Source organism: Gadus chalcogrammus, chromosome 12 (genome assembly GCF_026213295.1).
Source record: "Gadus chalcogrammus isolate NIFS_2021 chromosome 12, NIFS_Gcha_1.0, whole genome shotgun sequence".
Lineage (NCBI taxonomy): Eukaryota > Metazoa > Chordata > Actinopteri > Gadiformes > Gadidae > Gadus > Gadus chalcogrammus.
Window position 1 is genome coordinate 2,406,222 of NC_079423.1, and position 16,297 is coordinate 2,422,518.

At 42.5% G+C, this 16,297-nt stretch overlaps 1 protein-coding gene across 2 annotated transcripts in view; it reads left to right on the plus strand.

The window, feature by feature from the left end:
* Positions 1 to 262: 262 nt before the first annotated feature.
* The window catches only part of kank4 (KN motif and ankyrin repeat domains 4), an 88,938-nt gene continuing 72,903 nt past the window's right edge, over positions 263 to 16,297 (plus strand). The window contains exons 1-2 of one of the 2 annotated variants that reach the window (XM_056604446.1): positions 263 to 442; positions 4,434 to 4,498. The gene's annotated coding sequence lies outside the window, so the exon portion shown is untranslated. The remainder of the gene's footprint in view (positions 443 to 4,433; positions 4,499 to 16,297) is intronic. The other variant, XM_056604445.1, reaches the window with a different exon arrangement.

The following is a 16,297-nucleotide window of genomic DNA, read 5'->3' on the forward strand; positions in this document are numbered from 1 at the left end:
TTGATGTAATACGTTAAATAAAACAGGTTTTACATTTCAGGCTTTTTTTTTGACACCCATTTAAATTAGGACCAGCAGTGGTACTCGTATAGCGGCCATGTTTGTAAGGTCATTTTCTTATGCCCATTACGTCGTATTCGATAAGTAATTATCTTATAGACGTGACACATCTTCATGTAATCACATCAAGGCGGGCTGTTTTAGTATTTGGGGAACATACACTTGGCAGCGTAACAAAAAATAAGTACGCATGACACAAATAAATGTCCTCATCTGGGCCCGAAACGTTGCAGTTACAATGTAGCCTTTGTGCCAATAGGGGGAAACATTGAACACGAAAATATATGACCACTGACCAGCTCCTCAAGACCGAGAGCCTTCGCACCTCAGTAGAGCATCTTCCCCTGTCATCAAGCAAGGCTATCCCTGTCCGGACGTCAAGGTAAGGCACCACGCAACTCTGTTTTTTTTATCATACCATTAATTCGTGTAGTGAAACATGTCGCCTACTGGCGACATTTGATGGCACATTTTATAATATTATATACGAGTTATATCGCGTGTATGGACGTCCTTTCTACAAACGATACATTGTGGGTGTTCTTATTTAAATTCGCATTACCAACCCGACGCTGCCCCGATTTGAAAAAGCACAGGTGTGTTATTTCAGCACCGAGCAATAATTCCCATAGGCACATACGACGATAGTGCATGCAGGGCAGATCTGCCCCTGCTGCATAGTGCCTGCTTGCTCAGCAGCATGATGTATCGACTATTCGACTTTAGCTTTGCCTCTGCTTCGCAATTTTGCGCTTGTTTAGTTAAATTCACTGATGCTGTAAATCAGTTGGGCGCTGTAGTAGATACGACGTCGGTCGCCCTATTCGTTTTAATAGATGGTCGCCAAAACCATATGAACCCTATATTGATAGATACACGGGCAGCATGAGACGCCTGTAGGCACCTCGGTAAACTATTAGTGCATCACTGGCTTCGCTGGCTAAAAATCTTCGGGTGCATACTAAATAAATAATGAATTGGGAATTTTCTAAATTTAAATTGACCTCAACATTATTTTAATTAACAAGGACTCATAAACATGATAGTCACAAACATGATGGCCTAATATGTCATATCATTTATATTGTTTATTATAAACAAGGAGGAAATGGTTTAAAATATGACATCATTATAATGCCCCTGCTGAAATTAGTTTTTTTTATTTGAGCTATTTTGGATTAAAATGTCAATATACACTTAAACTGTTGGACACTGTATGTACTAGTCTGAACTACCCCAACATGGGGAGCTATCATTGGAAATCATTGATCATTGATAACAAGATCATTGATCTTGTTATTAATAATGGTATTCTGTTAAACATTGCTGGGTGTATGTTTCCCTTTTAAAAGTTTGAACTCTTACACATTCCATTCAGAAACATTCTTTGTTTTTAGATGGAAATGATCTGCTACAATATCAATGTTAACAACATTGAACCAAATTTGCTGGTGAAAATCCGTTAACTCACAATCCATCCACTTTGTTAATGTTGCAGAGACCTCCAGTTGTGAATACTCGATCAGATAAACTATGGATACATAACTTGTGCAGGCCGTTGGGTGGCGCTCTGTGAAAACGTCCTCTCTGTGAGACAGAGAAGTCAGGGTTGGAACCAGGGTCCATAATTAACTGAGTTTCTTATTTTTACCTTCTAGATTGGGAAAACCCTGCAAAATTGTCAAATTTATTCTGCGTTTGGCTGGTGGCAAGTCTCACAAATCTGATGCAATATTAATATCTAACATTTAATGGCAGACAAGCTCAAATCTGGTTGAGGCACCTCGGGAGGCAGTGATCTGTAAGCGCGTAATTGGTGAAACACAAACTTGCCCAGCACTATTGAATTGTGAAATTGTCTGAAAAGGTTTCAAATCAACACTGTTTCAACTGGCCACTGGCCAATGAAATCCTCTTCTAAAAGATTTATCCATTTGCAAAAATTAGTTTTCTTCAGTATTATATCAACGTAATTGATTTCTGGCCCAGGCTCTGTGCCGTCTCAGCCCAGAAGTTCTACTATAACATCGTAGGACTGCTGGCGCTTAGATCAGCTGGTGGCATGTGTTCGTTTTTGTCCCTGTTTGGATGATTGTCCACTAGCTGAGAGACTGCGTACATGCTGCTTTGGAGAGCCGTGCAAGTCTCAAGGCTGCTGTCTTAGCTAGTATCTTAGCTGCTGTCTTAGCTGGGTGGCTTGGCAACCCATGATACCTTCCTTAGACAACCTCTCTTCTACCGCCATTTCAAGCCCTCCCCCTCATTCTGTCCCCCCAGATGTTTTAATGGAAGCAGAAATTGCTGCGAGATAGGCTGAACGGTACACCCTTTTAACACCACACACATATGCACACATGCAGACATGCACACATATACAGATGCACACAGTAGCAATTATCCTGTCCTGCATTAACAGCCGTGTGTTGTTGTTGTCTTTGCACATACATTTGTGCAGAGATCAGAAGAGATTTTCATTTAATGTAGCCATAGCCTATATGTTAGTGAATATGTCTTGCCTTCCTGCCTTGTCTTTCTTTCTCTCCCTCTCAGATTGGTCTAGTAGTCTCAGTCTCCATTTCTCTCTCTCTTGCTCTCTTGCTCGCTCTCTCTCACTCGCTCTCTCTCACTTGCTCTCTCTCACTTTCTCCCTTCTCTCTTGCTCTCTTGCTCTCTTGCTCTCTCGCTCTCTTGCTCTCTCGCTCTCTCACTCTCTTGTTCTCTTGCTCCCTTTTTCTCCTGCCCTCGTACTTTCTCGCTCTCTCTCTTCCAGCCTACAGACTTTGCTCTGTGGCCCTCTTTGTCAAATTAGCTGCATAGAATGCAGGGAAATAGTCTAAAGAGGCTAAAACTGATGAAAGCCAGAGACAAGGTTGTAAGGGAATGCTGGTGTGGGTCTTTCAAGATGCAGGAAGATCTAAAAAGCGATTTTTGTCAATGGCTTCACTACTTTTCTGTCTTTTTTTACATTCTTTTTCTGTGCTATTTTTCAATCACTGGCCATTCGACCTGTCAGCGATTCATGAGCATCCTAGCTAATGGCACGCAATGGCCATGCTTCCTTTACCTGTCTCACTGTTTCACACTATTTTCAAAGTCTGAACAAGGACTGACTCTTGTCATCTTGATTAGGAACCCATGGGAGCTCAGGAAAAAGCATGCAAGAACAATAGTGGAAAATGTGTGCAGAGTTCGCTCTGCTATAGAGGAAATCCCTCTCTCTTTCTGTGGTTGCTACCCCCCTGACTAATGTCTCTAGGCTGGAATGTTGTATACAGTTGTAAAACACACATAAACACACAGTAACACTATATGACCATAGAATAATTAGAATATAATGAGTTAGGCCTGGGTGTGGAGTCGTCACGCTGTATCAATGCATACTCTCTTTATGCTTGAAGGCTCCTTCCCGATTTGCATTCACATTTATTCATTGCGATATCCTTTTCATTCTACTATCTCTCTCTTTTGCAATCTTTCACTTTGTTCTTGTTCATCGATCTCACTCTTCTGTTGCATTCCAAAGTCTCTCTCTCTCTCTCTCTCTCTCTCTCTCTCTCTCTCTCTCTCTCTCTCTCTCTCTCTCTCTCTCTCTCTCTCTCTCTCTCTCTCTCTCTCTCTCTCTCTCTCTCTCTCTCTCTCTCTCTCTCTCTCTCCTTAACCCCATCCCTCGCGACCTCTCTTGCTCTTCACTCTCTCTCTCTGTATTCCTCTCCCTCTCTGCAGCCTGCTTGTATTCACAGTTCATCTTAGTGACTGCTCCGTTGGCCTGTCAGAGAGTATTGGGCATGCTTGGCTGGCTAAGCACAGCTAGCATTCAAAAACAAGTTGAGGGAGGCGTTTACTTTCTTATGGAGGACATGTTTACACAATGTCTACAGCGTGGGTGTGTGTGTGGGTATGGGTGTTTTGGGTGTGTGTATAGATGGATGGAGAATGATTGTGTGTAAAGGGTTGGGTGGAGAGTTGGTGTCAGCGAGGAGGAGTTTACACAGATGTATGATCCAGACATACACACTCGGATACAACACACACACACACACACACACACACACACACACACACACACACACACACACACACACACACACACACACACACACACACACACACACACACACACACACACACACACAAACCACTAATACCACAGAGGATCAAACTTGAATCATAATCCCAGAGATGGGGCCACACATTACTGTGTAGAGTGCTCACACGTGTCAGTGTGTTTGTGTTTGTGTGTGTGTGTCAGAGGGTTCTTCAGGTGTATGTGTTGTGAATCATATTAACAAGAGTGCCGGCGGCTGTAGCACTGGACTCCATTACAATGAAGTGCGATTAGTAGATGATGTATTTGTTGACATGTCTGCTGGCAGGACTTTGGGCTCATTAGGTCTCCTTCCGATCACGGACGTGTCCGAAACTTTGGAGATCCTTATTGGTAAGTATGGATATGATGTATGCATACTGATGGAGACATGCACCTGTTTTCCTAAACCTAACATATGTTTAGGGCAGGAACTTTTTCATTAGCCTAGACGGCTGAATATTACTAATTGTACTTCACCTCAGAATGTACTAATGAAATAGAAAAAACATGTTGTGGATTTTGGTGGCAGGGACTTCTATAGATGAAAAACCATGGCTCAACAGGAGTTTATTATTGCAGTGGAATCAAGACCAGTGATTTCACGGGTGTAAGCTCCACGGTGACAAGGCTCCATGAGACTTTTAGCCTCTGTTTAGGCCTGCTGGGGGGCTAAACATGGCGGTGGTTGGAGAGCGCAGGCTAACGGAAAGCCTGCCTGAAGGTTTTGCACATGCTGCGAGGCATACACACAGAGACGCTCACACACACATGCATGGAAACACACATGAAGTGGTACACAGCAATGTGGGGAATAAAACGCAGCCAATCGAGGAAGGACACAAAGGCTCGTTCTTAACAACCACCCTCTCTGCTCTCTAATTCATTCACTCACTCACTCACTCTCACAAACAAACACACACACACACACACAAGCATACATAGTGCTTTTGTCAACTGAAAAATCTAGCCATGCGTTTGCTATTCATCCCACATGCAATGGGCATTGCACACTTTCATTTGCTGTGTGTGTGTGTGTGTGTGTGTGTGTGTGTGTGTGTGTGTGTGTGTGTGTGTGTGTGTGTGTGTGTGTGTGTGTGTGTGTGTGTGTGTGTGTGTGTGTGTGTGTGTGTGTGTGTGTGTGCGACAGAAGATGGCGTAACATCAAAACTTTCCGACACTGCACATTTAAAATATGCCCCCAGCTGACGGCTGTTGTGGGGGGCGGGGGGTTACGGTACATCACAAATAGCAGTATAATTATAAAAAAATATGTCTGCTTGTATTTGCATCTGTATGTGTGATTGGAAAAACAGGAACATCACAGCTTGCCTTCTCCAAACAGCTGAGGTTATTGTGTGTGAGTTTGTGTGTGTGTGTGTGTGTGTGTGTGTGTGTGTGTGTGTGTGTGTGTGTGTGTGTGTGTGTGTGTGTGTGTGTGTGTGTGTGTGTGTGTGTGTGTGTGTGTGTGTGTGTGTGTGTGTGTGTGCATTTTTATCAGGTCATTTTTAAATCCTGTAATGGTTCCTATATTGTTCACATAATGATGTCTATTCCGTTTTCCATTTTTTTTTAGGTAGTAATGTACGCATTACTATTTATTTCTTCAGGCACAGATTAATTACCTATCATCTCAATAAGCAGTACCCATTGAGACGAGAGAAAAATAAAGAGCTGTTGTTTCCATTTTTGCACAGAAACATAGTCTCACACATTTAAGATGTCAGAAATAGATGGCCCCAGAATGAAAATCATTTCGGCATGTGTGTGTGTTTGTCTCTGTGTGTCTCTGTGTGTGCAATGTGCATGCGTGCACATATTTATATGACTCATGCATCAATGATTGTATGGATTTGGTATTGTTTATATCTACAGTATAGCGCTTGTAATATTGAAAAGCGGAGCTCATCCGTTCCCCTTTTATTAAATATGCATTAGCAGTATGGCTGCTCGATTATGGGAAAAATCATAATCACGATTATTTCGGTCAATATTGAAATCACGATTATTCAAACGATTATTTTTGAGTTTGAAAACATATTGTAATTATTCAGCATGTCTCTCCCAAAAAAAACTGTAACTGAGAACTTTGAAATTTCGCCTTAAATAAATACACAAAATGGTCAACTTTCTTTTTTTTTTTTCAATCTAAAATAATATACAGATATGTATCAGCTTTTCTGCCCTTTCTATAAAACAAAAAATTAAAATTAAAGAAAATAAAAAAATTGAATTAATTATGTTTGTTTGACACTAAAATCGAAATCGCGATCAAAATTCGATTAATCGCCCAGCCCTGATTAGCAGTGTGTGTATGTGTGCATGCATATAAGTGTGTGTTTAAGGAGCTTTAGCACGTCTTAGCTCTCCTATGGGAGGCAGAGCAATTGCCTCAACTCTCTGTACCAGTCCAGCCAACCAAACACTGCTCAGTGAGAACACACACACACACTCACACAGCCGAACAGAAACATGACCAAGGGGACAAAAAGGGACACAATCCATGAAAGAGCATAGTGTGTGTGGCACAGGGAAAAATGCGGACACACACACACACGCTGGATAACGTCTTTCACTTTCTCCTTCTGTCTCTCACTCTCAAGCGTGGAAGCCTTCAAGGGAGGATCTCAAGTTCTGCTCATACACAAATGTTCCGTTAGTGCTTTATTATCTCCACTCACCACTCACCATCTCTCTCGCTTGCCGTTGGCAGCCGGGGCCCTACTGCCACACCCATTTGCTGTCCTATCAGTGTCATCAGAGGGCTGAGCTGGGCGTAGTGCTCGCCCAGAGGTACTCACATGAGTTGATATGTTGGGTTTGGGGTCAGAGGGTGGATCTGTAGCGGGGGAATTATGGTATTGTGAACCACTACGGTTCACAATAAGCCAGTTTTTTCGGTGGTCAGATTTTATGGCATGTTTTCTTTTTTGATTCATTACCGGTACTTAGGAAAAGAAAACATGAGACTTTGCATCATCTCCGTTGCTCCTACTGAATTGTTTGGGATTTTGAGTTTTGCTAAGTGTGTTGTTTGGTCGTGCGAATTAGCCTCAGGTTTATGTTAAGGTCTAGGTGTATTATCTTTAGAGCCACTAGGTCAACAAGTATTTTATATTTCCTTGTTTGGAAGCTACAGAAAGTGGTGGGCGGATATTATTTTCCGCATCAACCTGGAACAACCATTGTTGTCATGGTAATGTATAGTCTTGACACCTGAGGTTGCAAATGTTTCTATATCGAATATTTTATATTACGATTGGGATAAAATGAATCCGATGGATCTGGAATAACTGACAGTAAGCGTATTTGCATTAAGCTGTGTACAATGCAAATACATTTACTGATCAAAGTTGCAAACAAGGCACATCCATTATTGAGGCCCATTATGAATTAAATACGTAAGCATTGTTGGTCCTCCAATGGGTGGCTGTGTAGAGTGTTTATCATTGTGGGTGTAAGAGTGGGGGATTAACCCGACCAGGGGTCGCTGATGGTGGGCTTCAGAGGGTAGACCCCTGGGAAGGAGAATGGGCCGTATGGAGAAACATCCTCAAAGCCCTCTTTTGTCCTTTGTTTGCTTACCAGCAGAAAGAACATCTGCCTTGGCCTTTTACTTTCAGGCCTAGCCATGACAAAAGAAAACATTATCAAACTAACACAACAATAGAAAACATTATAGAACAACCATGACAAAAGAATCATTTTAGAAGAAAATTAAACATCAAGCTTTTTAGTGCACTTTTCTGGTCAGTAGATTGGAGTTTCCAACCTGATCGCTCGCATGTGCGTATATGTGTGCCTGGCCTTTGCTTTTCCTCTGTCGGCCTTGTTCAGGGGAAACTTCCAACCAGAGCTTTCCTTTTAGACCGCCAGAAGACAGAAAGCAAGTAACACTGCCAGACATTTCCAAAGTGAGTCTTGAGAACAATGGGTTGAGTTCATCCTCACATTGTTTGCCTCTGACCAGACCCCCTGACACTGGCCCGCTCAAACGCTGGGTTCCTGGCATTAAAAGGAAAAAACAAATGTCTGTCGTGAGAGTACTGTAGAGTGCTAGAGGGAGTATGGGACTTCCCTAATGGAGCCTTCACCATTGAGTTGGGTGCTCTAATTGGCCAGCTTTCAGGATGCAGGAACGTCCCTTTTGTGATCGTCCTTAGAAAAGAACGCAAGTGTGTTTGTGTGAGGATGTGTGTGCGAGTTGTGTATTGGTGCACGTTATGCCAAGATTTACAGATTTTCGAGATGGAGTACAGATGATTTATAAAAAGACTAGGATGAGTGTTGGCTGCAATGAGATATGGAGTTTGTTGGAGTATGTGTTGCAGAGGTGGTGTATCACACTCACACACACATGACTGTGGCTTACTATTGAGATTACATCCTGTCACTTTTGAGGGCAGGACGAGACGAGTGGGAGGCTGTGGAAAGACCTCAGCTATGTCAGTATCTAGGAGGGGATTGTATTTGTCCCTGGTGCCACAAGACCTGAACAATATGATTAAAGTGATGAACAACATATATGTGTAATTTACTTCAAAATATTTTATTTAAGGAAAATCAAGGTGTGCATTAAACATCAGAAAATTATGTTCCATGACATCCAAAGCAATCTCAAGTAATTTCCTAGCGATTTCTTTCTGTTCCTTCAGGCCAATTGAAGGGTTTGCTGTCCGATTGTTCAATTGTACACTCACGTTGCCAAAGCCTGTGACCAATTACTGTGTACACTCATAGTATGGCGCTAGCAGAGCTGAAGGAATCTATGGCGTTTCGGACTTTGAGGAAGTAAAAATGCAAAAAGCACCTTAAGTGAGTTGATGAAAACAGGGCCGTGCTACTGGACAAGTGATTAAGGTTATCAAATTCACCCCAAGCTGTTGGGAGAATAAGGACTGCATGCAAGAATAGTTAGACACATAACCTGTTACAGCACAAAAATTAGATGCCATGTTCTGCCGGTTAGCCTGTGGTCTTCTAACCTCACAATGAGATACATTTCAGTCACTCAGATGCTAATGGCCCTCTCTCTGATGATAGTTGTGTAGATATTCTGCAGCCCTAGACTGACATCATCAGACAGAAGGCATTTTTACACTGCCAAGCCGGCTTGGCACACCGTGCAATTTCACTGTCTTGCCTGTGTAAAACCGAGGGGGTATATTCCGCCTTCGCCAAGGAGCAGGAAATCTTGGTTCATCAGAGTAGGCGGGACTAGGCACGAAGAGTCTACCTCTTTAGTATAATTAGCATACTCCAAATGTTGTTGTTTTTTTAATTCAAGCCCCTTGCGGTCAAGAATGATTAGAAGACATCTGAGTGTAGGCTACAAACACGATTAACCATTTACAAGTGCAAAAATGCGATCATATTCTTTATTTTGCTGACCACATGTTTTTTATCCCGACGAAAGCCTCGTAATGAAAGTTCCTCTGCCACTTTCTCGTAGAGCGCACCATCTTTCCCCTTCTTCGTTAAATGCGACTGCATCACCTTATCTTTGATGATGGTCAGCAGCTCACGGTATTCACCGTCTCTTTATTTAGAACTACTCATGTTGATGTCGCTAAGTTGACGCAATTGGATAGATGGACGCAACCAATCAGACCAACGAAAAACGTGAAACATCAGGGGTGGCCTTCTTGGTTGTTTATGAAAATAATATTGGATAAACAGCTGTGATTGGCCCTGCTCCTGGGTCACGTCTGCTGGAAATCTGTCTGAACGGGAGGGAAGCCAGAAGCATCCGCCGGAGAAAATAAAACCTGAGTTGGCAGATTCGTCTGGTTCCCGGGCTAGTGCATGTGCGTGTGTCATAAAGATCTCTGTAGAGTAATTGAGTTGAAGCAATAACGGTCAAAATGTAGAAATTCGAAACCTAAACTTTATTTGAGGTAAGCTCCAGCTTGTATTCCTGTCCTTGGCACATCAGCTTGAGAGTGTTCATGTCAGTCTCCAATTGAAATGTCTAAATGCATCATAACATACCCCTCCAATCCGCCATCCGACCCGGATCATCATCTCAACCCTGCTAGTCAACATTTCATGTGTCCCGTCTGTAACCAGCAAAGAATTTCATATTCATGATTGCCATCCCTCGCTTAAATATCCTGCTTAAATATCCTGCTCTCTCTCTTTCTCTCTCTCTCCTGCCCTAATTCTCTCTCGCTGCATCTCTCTTGCTCTCTATCCAACTATCTATGGCTTTTCCACCCTCTGATACACACACACACACACACACTCACACTCACACTCACACACACACACACACACACACACACTACTATCGTGCTTATTTGCTCATTTACACTTCAGCTGTTGTGAAGAAGAGTGAAGATTTTGTCTGAGCTGTACAGGGAAGTGTGTGTGTGTGTGTGTGTGTGTGTGTGTGTGTGTGTGTGTGTGTGTGTGTGTGTGTGTGTGTGTGTGTGTGTGTGTGTGTGTGTGTGTGTGTGTGTGTGTGTGTGTGTGTGTGTGTGTAAAGACTAACCTGGGCGAGTGTGTCGCTGCGGTGTGTGCGTGTGTGTTCTAACCTGGGCGCGTATTTCGATGGGGAGCAGTTATGTTTAAAAACATAACTTCTTACCTGGGAGAGTGTCGCTGCGGTGTGTGTGCGTGCGTGTGTATTCTAACCTGCACGTGTGTCGATGGCGGAGCCGTTATGTTTAAGGGTGAGTGTCGCTGCGGTGTGTGCGTGTGCGTGTTGGTTCTTACCTGCACGTGTGTCGATGGCGGAACCGTTATGTTTAAAAACGTAATGTCTTAGCTCGGCGAGTGTTTCGCTGCCTTTGTCTTGACGTACGGTGTCTGACATGACCCACACCCGTTTCCGATACAGTATTCTTTTTCACCCGTTTCATCCAAATTGTGCGGGTCACCCAAATTGTGCAGATCACTCGCACAATTTGTGCGGGTCTTGGCTTGTTGTGAAAGTACCAGAGATGTCCGAGAACCTGACGCAGTCTGTAATTCATAATATCATCTGGAGGGCGGCTCGCCGTGATATTATATATAATATTATTAGGGCTGTCAAGCGATTAAAAAAATGTATCTAATAATTACGGGCTCTGTGATTAATTAATCTAAATTAATCGCTACATTACATTTTTCTGAGTAATTATGTCAAAATAATTTAAGTAAATGATGTCATATGAGTGATTCAATGAATAATAATAGATTTTAAAGTTCAATGTCTCTTTTATTTAAAACATGTCTTTCATTAACATACGGTGCATTGAACGCCTGGTCGAGTGTGGCTTGACGAGGCTGGCTGCTAGCGCCAGCTTCAGGGGCTGTGGCAGCTCGTACCTGCGAGCTTGCTACCAAATGTTTTGCATTGAGGTGATATTTAAGGATTGATGAACCCCGGTGATAGGAAAATTCCTTGCTACAGAGATTGCAGATAACGGTGTTCCTATCTACAGTTCCGTCTGGGAGTTGTTTAAACTTGAATTTTCCGTTCACGTGGCCGAGCAGCGTCTTCTCGTCTGCCTTCATTTTGTTTAAACGCAAATGACCAAAGGGCCCTATAGAAGTGTGATTAATCTGCGTTAATTTTTTTAACAAGTTATTTTTGCTGTGATTAATCAAAATTAACGTGTTACTTGACAGCCCTAAATATTATATTATATAGATACCTATATATTATATAATATTCGCTTTGGATAAAAGCGTCTGCTAAATGCCCTAAATGTAAATATAATATTAAATTATTTAGATATAGAGCTCCGGGAGTCCGCAAACGGCAAACAATCACTTTTCCTCCATGCTGCAGTTCACTCTGGACTGCAGGGAGTGAACGCTGATTCGCTGTTATGTTACTTGCCTCAGGAAATAAACGCTGATTGGCATTGTGGGAGTTGTCATCTTTAATCCACAAGCGCCAAAAAGTCACTCTCCGCATTTTCTCGGTCAAGAAGTCACCAAATTAGAAATTTATGTCACTATTCGACTACATATATGACCCACTTCCAATACAGATTCATGTCTCCAGCGGTTAAATTCTCCTTTAAGCGTATGTGGAAGATGTGATTAACTATGAATTCACTATTTAGTACAACTTTATGACTCAAAGCCTCAAAAGCTGCCTCAAAGCTGTAGAGTTTCTAAATTGCTACTGAATATCCATTTGTTGATTAAAAAAGTTTCAGACAGCCGTTATCTCACTACTATCGACCCTCTGCTGTTCTCCTCTGTAACCATTTACACGGACAGCCCTGCAGGCTAGCCAATCAGATAACCGATAGCCCTCACCAATCCCACTCATTCCAAGAGAATCCCTTTCATCTCTTGGAATCAGATGAAATTCCATGAGACAGATCCAAAACTCTTTGTTTTATTACAGGATGGATGGATGACTGAGTGAGGGAGAGGATGAGGGAGATAGAAGAGAGAGAGGGGTTATAGTCTGTGTGTATAGATGCATGCAAGTAACAGACAGCATGAACAGATTAAAAATACAGACAAAAGGGGAACATTGCGTGTGTGTGTGTGTATACACAATTATGCACACACGTATAAGAGAGAAGGATTGTCGAAGACATCCACTGAATATAATGTGCACTTTAAAATGTGATGAGGAGGACTAAATTATGTCAAGGACAAGAGATAATGATTGTATGTTAAGAATAATAATTAGGAGGGGGTGGTTAGCTAGAGTGGGAGGGGGATTTCATAAGTCAATTTACCGATGGATTGTTTAGACGAAACACACAAAACAGCATGACTGGAGGCCGGTGAGATGAAACGGAGATTCTTCTCAGAATCTCCGTCCAATGTCTGAGGAGAAAACATTTACAATTAGAATGAGAGTGAGACAGAGAAAGGAAAAAAGAAAGAGAAGTATGTCAGCAGAGAATGTCAAAAACCCATCCACCCTCGCCCCAGATATCCATCGCTCTCCACCCGGCTGTCTGTCAGTGGAATCTCTTTCTCTCTCCCACTTCTCGCTCTCACTCTCTCTCCTTTTCTCTCTCTGTGGCTCTATCTGTCTGTGCCTCTGTGTTTCTCTCTCTCTCTCTCTCTCTCTCTCTCTCTCTCTCTCTCTCTGTCTGTCTGTCTGTCTGTCTGTCTGTCTGTCTGTCTGTCTGTCTGTCTGTCTGTCTGTCTGTCTGTCTGTCTGTCTGTCTGTCTGTCTATGGTGTCCTATGGAAACAGCTGATCCAAGGCAGGGAGGGTTTTGAGAGAGAGACATCAGGGGTGGATGAGGTGTTGGAATCCTTTGTGTTGTTTATCTATGATCACAGTCTATAAGGGACTTTTTCAGCCCATTATCAGCTTGAAAAGTAGATATAACATTGAGCGGCTATGGTTCCTAAATCTCATACACATAGAAGTTGCTCCATTTTGTTCATTGTGCAGCAACTTACAAAAGTGGACCGTCTACATGCCTTTGTGTGCCTGTATATATATATATTTTTTAGAAATCATAACACTATACCTCAATGAATAAACAGAGCCGCTAGAATTAAAATTAAAATTATAGCTTTGATTTCACTTCTGCCCCTGGAATTCCAACACTTTGATAACATTCAGAGATGATGTGAAAGAAATTGTGAAAGAAATTACAATACCACCTTTTAATCACCATTTTTCTTCAGCTGGCACACTTATCCTAAGCCTGCATCGTGACACTGACACACACAGTCAAAAATACACACTCATAAATACACACACAGGCACATAGTCTCACACACACAACTCCAGTGACCCACTCATGCTTTGCGTATTGTGTGGTGTCTGCTGATTACGTTTATTATCTAGCATCTGCCCTAAGCCGCTTCATCGTCTCTCTCTCTCTCCCCCTACCCCCCACCCGCCCACCCGATCAAAGCCAGAAGTTGGCTGTGACATGTAATGAATACTGTCTTTCAGTAACTCTACCAGCAGAAGAAAACAAGTGGCCTCATTGGTCACTACTGGTTCCTGCAGATGTTTCATAACCAGCACGCTCTTCGGCCTACTGAAGGAAAGGGATTAATTCACATATGCAGGGTTGAACAAATGTGAACCATCACAGCATCCATTATCTATTTTTCTGTCTACACTATACAACATTAGAATGCATCGTCACGCTTGGCTTGGTCCATGTAATTCTCCCAGGTTGCAGCATTGTCACATTGAGGCTTAGCTGATTGCTTGGCTGCTGTGAAGGGTGGCCCAGGCCAGCACACCCACATGGAAGACCTCCATAGCCTTGTCTTGGGCCAGACTAGCGCTCCTGAAATGCATGGCAAGAGGAATATCACATGAACCAGTGCTTTGGATGGATTGTATAATCCTAGTAGTGAATCAGGGCTGTTCACCATGCACACACACTTATATACACACACACGTGTGCGCGCGCGCGCACACACACACACACACACACACACACACACACACACACACACACACACACACACACACACACACACACACACACACACACACACACACACACACACACACACACACACACACACACACACACACATGCAGGCATACACATTGTCACCTCCACTTCTCCTCATTTCACTCTCATTTAGTTGCTGTGATTGCCTACCTGTCTGTCTACATACCTACCCACCTGCATGTACTCTAATTGTGACCGGAGTCTTCTACAAGGCTAGAGAGCTAGTACCATGTTTTGGGGGAGTGGCTTTGGAGGGAGGTCTAAAGAGAGGGATGGGATTTTCTCGGTTGGGTACTTTCACAATCTAGTTTACTCTGGCTGGTTTCTCTAAATCGTCTACCCTAGCTTTAAGATGCTCAAGCTACTAGGAATTAGATGAGCAGAACGAATAAATAGAAGTAGCTGAGCGGGGGTGGATAGGAAAGGACAGCTCTAGTTGTTGTGTATCCTATTGGTCATCTGAGATGCCAAGGAAAAGCTGGACCAACAGATATCCAGCTCGGGTTGTTTACACAATGGAAATTGGATGGATTGATTCTCATATATCCCAGTGGACTGTGTGTGCGTGTGAGTCTCTGCAGGTTAGGTATGGATGGATGATAATCCTGCTGTTAAGTCCTGTGAGAGTGTGATGGTTGGTTGGAGGCAGCAACATAATTGGACGTGGCTTCTATTAGTCTACAAGTTTCTAGATCCCTTTTCCCTAGGGTTAGGGCTAACAGTAACCCTCACCCTAACCCTAACCCCATTCACTCGAATGAACCCGCATTATTAAAAACATCCAGGGAACAGGGGCATCCAATAATACCTCACTCTAATCGGACAAGGTTGTATTTGAAGAGTAAAAATAACATTTCTCACCTCCAATTTCTCACCTCGACAAGCAACGGCGGGTCGTTCATTTTGTCATATAAAAAACGTTAAATTCAGACATCGCACCGACTGGCATAGTAACACAGAAGTCACGTGATCCTTAAAGAGACGGTGTCCATATAACACAGAACAAAAAACGTGTCAATAACACAGCATGGTGAATTATGTCTATAGAGTCCACCACAAGACTACACTTTGTTGCTCAAACTTAATATTACTCATCTCCTTGAGCCTCCCCAAATGTCTTGCGATATTGATATCCCCCCCTCCCCCCTGTGGACTGTTTTAGTTGTTTTATTTTTCTTATGTTTTGTGTGTATGCTATGTGTGACTGTAGGTTACTGCTGCCTGTCTTGGCCAGGACACTGGAAAATATGTTTAATCTCAATGATGATTATTATTTTTCAACTAACCATTAGTAGTTGCCTTGCATTTTAAAATGTCAATGCACTTTTCAGCCCTGAATAACAGTAAAAGCTATTTAATAATTGATTTGCATGCATAGTATACTACACTTTCCATTGAACAATTACCCCTGTTGCCATAAATTGACAAATTTTATAATGTAATCAAATGCTCACACACTAGCTGCTTTCAGACACACGTGTAAGTCCTGATATTCTCCTGATGGGCCGTATGTGTGATCAACATATCCTGACATTTGTACCCTGAAAATCTCTTGAATAATACTACCCCTGAGGTAGTATTTTCTGTAGGAAATGTAAATTACCTTATATGTTAATGAGGAGTAGAAAGTCGGTATTTCTCACACCACTTCAGTGGGCGTGTTGATGATGCTTCTGCATGTCATTTAGTGGCCCCCTAAATGATAATCAGCCTGTTACCTTGTGAAAATGAATGGGTAAAAAATATTAAAATGTTGG